We start from the raw sequence: 6,525 nt of genomic DNA, 5'->3' as shown, positions 1-6,525 counted from the left end.
AGATAGCTTAATGGAACCTTCACAAACGCTTCAGTGTTGCACAATGGGTGACCCCCTCCGGCATTCTCAGAACACAAAATTGGCTCTCGTCATGTCGGTTCTGTCCTTCCTCGATGATTGACTGGTCGACAGCTTTTGCTCCCAACGCCGAGGTCACCTGGAGCACCCTGTTGACATCGTGATGCACGGAGGCAGTGCCAGAAAGGCCAGGGGAGCAGTACATGAGTTTTTTTTTATTTGTGGCATTCCCACAGCACATAGCACTGCCGCATTCACCAGACTATGGTCATGGCATGCTCTACATCATGCGCACATTTCTTTGAAATATCAACTGTCAGATGTTATGTTTAGGGGCCCTTTACGAAATTTTCTTCATTTATATCAAGGCCGTCATATTCACCAAGGCTTTCTAAATAAACCTTCAGTTTAGACAGCAACAATTTTGTGTTGTTTCCTTAGTCCTTGATTTTCTGTGCTGTCCACAATGCATCATTTCCAATCAATGTCTTTGTGTATCACTGTTGAAACACCATATTGTTTTTTGATAAGCTGACCTGCAATACATCTTCAATGTAAAGTAGCCTAAAGAAGTGTCTCAAAATAAAACAAAGCAATCTGTTATGCTCGTTTATTTCTAATAAACATATTCTTGCAGCAAATGGAAATTGTGGGAGACTGTCTGTGGGTGCTAAAAAAGAGTTACTGGCAGTTAGATTTACAAAGAAATTGAAATTGCACAGAAAGGAAAAGGCTAGTTACAGTCACACTGTGTAGTCATCTGCTCTAATCCAAGCTGGAGGCGAGTGCTGAAACTTTGTATGATGCCTCAGTGCCTTGCTTTTTTTTTTGGCATCGACAACAGGCAAATTTATCGCAGGCTTATCACGACAAATACAGATATCCATTTTATAACTGACATGCCACTAATGTGCAAGGTGCTTTCTTTGTGTAGTAATTCTTTCTTCATTTCTATTCTCAAATAAATGAAATCGCTGCAAGTAAGCCAAAAGTACTGATAGGACACATGTCACAAATTTCAATAAGACAGGTGTGCTTAGAAATCGCATGGCTCTGAATGTTGCAGATTATAACAAATAGATCACCACCGTCACCACATTGGAAAGACAGTGGTTTAAATAGCTTCTTTTCAGACCCCACAATTTGCCAAGCTGTGTCAGAACCAAATTAATTTTACTCAGAAACATTTTTTCAAGAGCATTAGGATGAATGCTGCAGCATGGAAAACTATGATCGAACATGTCAAGTCTGCATTACACTTTTCAAGGAACATAAGGTGCTGAAAATCTCACTTGTATTTAAGACAATAAACAGTAGGCACTAGCATCAATCATTGTTTGGCATTTCTTTTTGCTGTGTCAACGCTACTCATCCAGATAACTTTCTGATATACAGTAGTGAATGTAAATCATTCAGGTAACTCAGGTAAAATTCAGGTAACTGTTCACTTACTCTTCACAGCAGCCACTTTCTCCGGTGTTGCCGCAAGCTTTCTGGTTGAATGCAAACTGTGCGGCAGGCCTGCCCAGTCAGGCGTCTTTCCCCAGCTTCTGCTGGTGTCCACAGGCCCACATCTATTGCACACTTGGCATCTGATGTACACTTTAAATATACTGCCACTGTTAAAAGGCAGCACAAAGCCTACACCAATCTGCACCTGCAATAGATATGAAGTGTTATTTCTTTGACCGATACTCATAACACTAAAGCACATTTGTATAAAAATATTTTGTAGGTTAGGTCCTTCGATTTCTGAAAAACCCCCAAGCCCTTTTTTGTGCTGATGACAAGTTTCACAGTTCAAACTAACACATTCTCAAGATATAACTGTAACTGCTGAATTATTCACCCAACATACACATTCTCTTGTATAGCTCAATAGCCAACATACACATTATCTTGTATAGCTCAATAGCTTCGGACATGGAAGCACTTGAAATGCTAGTATAGTGTATACAGGCGAGGTTAACATAAAGCGTATGAACACACCCAGACATATTGCTAACATTCAAGAACTTTTATTTCCCGGTACCCCATCTTGTACCTCGGCTTGTGCGTCAGAGAATACATGTATAAGTGTAATCATTAGTACAACAGCAAACAATTGCAAAAAAAAATGCTGACGCTTGCACGGTAATCTCAGCTCATATGCAGGAATTCCGATTTTTTTTTGACAACACAAAATAGTTGCTAATACATACGTGACCAGCCCTGACAATCCACTCATTCTGTTGAGTCAACTCACACCCATTTCTACCTAGAATACGGTACTTTCAAAACAGGAACGGCAGCCACATTTTAAGAATTGAAGGAACAACAAACCATTTGGTGCCGTTATCTTCACTTTGTTACTGTGCTCACGCAGCCTCATTCGCACATCTGCCTGTTTAGCCTATGTAGCTTCTTCCACAGAATAATCCAATGTGATATATAATGTATGCTCTGCATTTGACAACACTTTACCGTTTTTTTTACATTTTACACTTGTGGCATTCCTGGTAAATGCTACCTAGTTTGGTGCAGAATAGACAAAGTTGATGTCTGCTTGCTGTGCTTTTTAAGTTGTGTGAAAGGCTGTGATATACAGTCCTGCAGCATCCTTTATCTTGTTAATGGTGGCACCCCCTGCCATTCAGCACACATCTGCCTCTGCAGTGACTGTTTGAGCAGGCCTTCTGCAACGAGCACCAGGAACTAACTTGGGTAGCCAACCTCGTGAAGGTTTGTCGCCTGCAACCTAAAGGTTGCATTCATTAGTTGCTAGCATGACTTTCTTTTGCACCAAAAATGTAGTCGATTGCAGTGCATGTGTTATATATTCTATTCCATTAAGCTGTAGAAGCTATATAGGCCAAAGGTGCTACATATGTGACCACAGTAAAAAAAAAAGACGGGACACCAGATAGTGTTTTTTGTGCCTTCATTGCTTCAACGTAGCTGCCATCCCCATTCTGAATGTGCTCTTATTCGATGCTGAAATGGGTCGAGTTGACTCTACAGATTACAGATAAGTGGAGTTTTAGGATTGGTGATCCGTGCATTGGTAAACACTTTAGTACATTGGCAAATAAAAAAATGAATTCCTTCATATGTGGACAGATGGCACTACAGTTACAAGTTTTTATCGATATATACCATCGCTTCGTTTTGATCAGCTTATTGAAACCACACTGACACACTTGTCTATGACTTTTGCTATCCAGTGCACCTCTAAACTTTTTTTTGGTTTTTGCATTTTTCAGAAACCTGGCGCTACTAAACAGTTGAGTGCATGTGCATTTATTACAAGAGCTGCTAAATGGCTAGCGAAACTAGGGAATGTTAATGACAGAGCGAGACAGCCCAAAAACAATGTAAAAATGGGTATGGTAGCCATTTAGCTGCCCTTTAATAAATGTGCTTGTCGTCCACTGTTTAATAGCACCAGGTTCCTGAAAAATCCCAAAGCGAAACAAATTAATTGTAACAATGTATAGCAACAGCCAAAGATGTGTGCCAGGACGGCATAACTTTGTCTATAAAAAAGATGTTATTTCAGGTTAAACACTTGTATCTGTAGTGCCTTCTGTGAGCATGCCAGACGATACGGTTGGTTTTCCTCATTGCTTTTGACATTATCATAAGCGGTCAGTGTTTGTTCTAAAAAAAGTTGTAATGCGAAAAACCACAATTTAGTTCTCTTGGCATGTGTCAAAGATTACATTAACAAAAACAAATAATATTTGGACTGGCTAGTATAAATTCATGGTACCACGGCACCAAGTTGAACACAATAAGAGGAATATCTTCTTCGTGTGTTCCACTTCTCATGCAAAAAAACAATGAAAGATTGCAGGCGTAGGTGCACAGACATTTTATGCCTCAGAAAGCATCAACTTTCTGTGTGCCTGCCAGTGAAGCCTTCATTTATACTACACCTATCAATAGTCTAGCATTTATTTGAGATGCCACCGAATAGTTAAGAGACTGACAATACCACGGGATAATGTACAGCGATATGTAACACTCAAAGCAACAACAGCGAAAAACAGTGTGAGCCACACCTACTTCTAGCTTTGCAATAAGTAGCAATTTCATTGACTCTTGGAAAAGCATACATAATATCTACTGTACAGGACAATGAGGCACACATAACAGATGGAAGTTACTGACAAAAGCATATGCACACTATTTCTTGAGTTTACTCAGTTATAGCATAAATTGAAATGCGAACAGGAAATATTTGTTACGCATAATTACATGGATGTGCAACATGTAATCACACTGTAGCTGGTTTCTAAGCATGCAGTAGTCTCAAGTGCATGTTTTGGAGTCTAAATTAGACTGCTGTTACAAGTGCAGCTAAACCTGGAAATGAACCACTTTCAAGTAGTTTCAGAATTGGTTGCATTTGAATTCTTATGGTAGATATATTTTGTACATTCAGTAAGTTTTTCATTCCAAATCAGTACTTGTGCCTGTTCCCGTTTCAAGAAATTTTTAAACTGTGCGACGACAAGACGTGAACAGAAACATTGAAGCTCACACACGTTTCTGTTCACGTTGTGTCTTCTTTGCGCAGTTTAAAGATTTTCGCTGAATCTATGAACTGACTAGCCCAACAACATGCCTTACTTCCTTGTTTATGCATCACAGTTGCAATTCATTCAGCCCGACCACACGAGATGTCACACTGAAATTCCATAAATCTATTTTACAGCTACGATAATGACAAAATAATTTAACAACAAGCCTAGACTTACCTACTTATATGTCTCTTCACTCAGGCATAGGTCAGTGCTGCTCACAGATATTAATCACCAACGTCATCTGCAGAGGAAGAGGCTGAAAAAAAACAGGTTTTCTGAAAGTACAGAAATACAGGACAGGCTCTAAAACTATGTCGAGTGACACAACAGATGCTAGTCAATTTAGAGGTTATTACATACAAAAGCATACAGTTTCACACAGACAACTGTTGCATTGAATAAGAGATGACACTGTGACAAACACAAGGACTATTTTAGCACTTGCGCATTATCTACCAATCAGCTGATAAGTTTATTATGAGCAAATAAAGACTGAAAGGACCCCAACTGATCCCACTAATGAGGTGCACCTACTGACACATTAAAGTAGCTACTCCACAGTCTGAGATTTCAGGAAGGAAATGTGTTTCTGAAGTTATTGAGGTGTTACCTGAAGTGTAATAAGTGTACAATAAATTTCTTTCCATGTGATGTTCTATTCACAGTGACAGTTCAAAAAATCTGCTAAGCCACCTTTGGTATTATGCATGTTGAATTTCTGGAACGTTTCAGAAATTTGCAGTTTTTTTTCAATATTTATGCTTTCCACAGGTCTGTTTACGTCCGACAAAGTAGTACCAGCTACAGCATGCTTGCTCTGAGTGTGGCAGTAGTGATGTGTTATGCCAAGGCAATTCCAGCTGACCTGCCTTGGATTCAAAGCAGTTTAATTCAAAAAACAATTATGGGGGTTTTAAATGTCAAAACCACCATCTGATTATCAGGCACGCCGTAGTGAGGGACTCAGGAATAATTTGGACCACCTGAGGTTCTTTAACGGGCACCTAAATTTAAGTGCACGAGGTGTTTTTTACATTTCCCCCCACCGAAAGCGGCCGCCGTAACCGGGATTTGATCCTGCGGCCTCGTGCTTAGCAGCCCAACACTATAGCCACTAAGCAACCACGTCAGGTGGCGGTTTAATTCTAAGCATGCTTGACCACATACATAATGCCTAACCACATATATAATGTGCGACAAGTTCTAGATCACACAACTCTGCTCACTTTCTTGCTCCATGCAGGGTGAAAATTCAATTTACGACACCACTATCAGAGGAAGTAGAGCAGGTGCTTTATAATTCCTGACAGTGTATGCAGTCATTATTTCACTCTAAGAACAAGCGAAATGCATGTAAATGGTTTCTTGATGAACCCATCGCCACATAAAGAAAGCAGCAGACGTCTTCCACAATCTACGTAGTGCACCAAATGGCAACTAATAATCTCAAGCTCAGGTGTACCTTCAGGCATGGGCACACATACAGTGCAGGAAGCTTACTGCCCATTCGAAGCCAACATGTGCCGTATTTTACAAACAGCTTGATATAAAATATGCAATTGGAACATTATTGCCTCTTCCATATTGACAGTGTTATGAAATGCCTTTGGACCTGTTGCACAGAATCGAAATTTTCACATTCAAACAGTCTCTCTAATAAAAAAAATAAAGCTTGTACAAATCAGTGCATACATTTATTAAGAAAGAAATGGCAACTGTTCTACAGTGTTCCGCCGATAACCACTGCAACCACCACTCAGCTCGCAACCAACATTTGCCATTGCATTTGTCCCCACATTGTAAATGAACGGAAACTATTACTCAAATAGAACTAAACACAGCTGTGTATTTCGTCACATTTTTCTTGCCGTCCTGTACGAACTACCTCGTTTAACAGCCCTTTTCAGTGCAAAATGAAATCTGGCGAAAACGCGGTAAT

General features: G+C 39.8%; 1 long non-coding RNA gene across 3 annotated transcripts in view; it reads right to left on the bottom strand.

The window, feature by feature from the left end:
• Nucleotides 1-1,488: 1,488 nt before the first annotated feature.
• LOC125942514 (uncharacterized) overlaps nucleotides 1,489-6,525 on the bottom strand; it is a 10,493-nt gene continuing 5,456 nt past the window's right edge. The window contains exons 2-3 of one of the 3 annotated variants that reach the window (XR_007465173.1): nucleotides 4,761-4,842; nucleotides 1,489-1,675 (exon numbers count right to left, since the gene is read on the bottom strand). This is a non-coding gene — a long non-coding RNA (uncharacterized LOC125942514). Of the gene's footprint in view, nucleotides 1,676-2,039; nucleotides 2,749-4,760; nucleotides 4,843-6,525 lie in introns of those variants that run through there. The other 2 variants (XR_007465174.1, XR_007465172.1) reach the window with 2 other exon arrangements.

The sequence above is a fragment of the Dermacentor silvarum genome, chromosome 1 (assembly GCF_013339745.2).
Source record: "Dermacentor silvarum isolate Dsil-2018 chromosome 1, BIME_Dsil_1.4, whole genome shotgun sequence".
In the NCBI taxonomy this organism is placed as follows: Eukaryota; Metazoa; Arthropoda; class Arachnida; order Ixodida; family Ixodidae; genus Dermacentor; species Dermacentor silvarum.
This window is presented reverse-complemented; position numbering and strand designations above follow the sequence as displayed.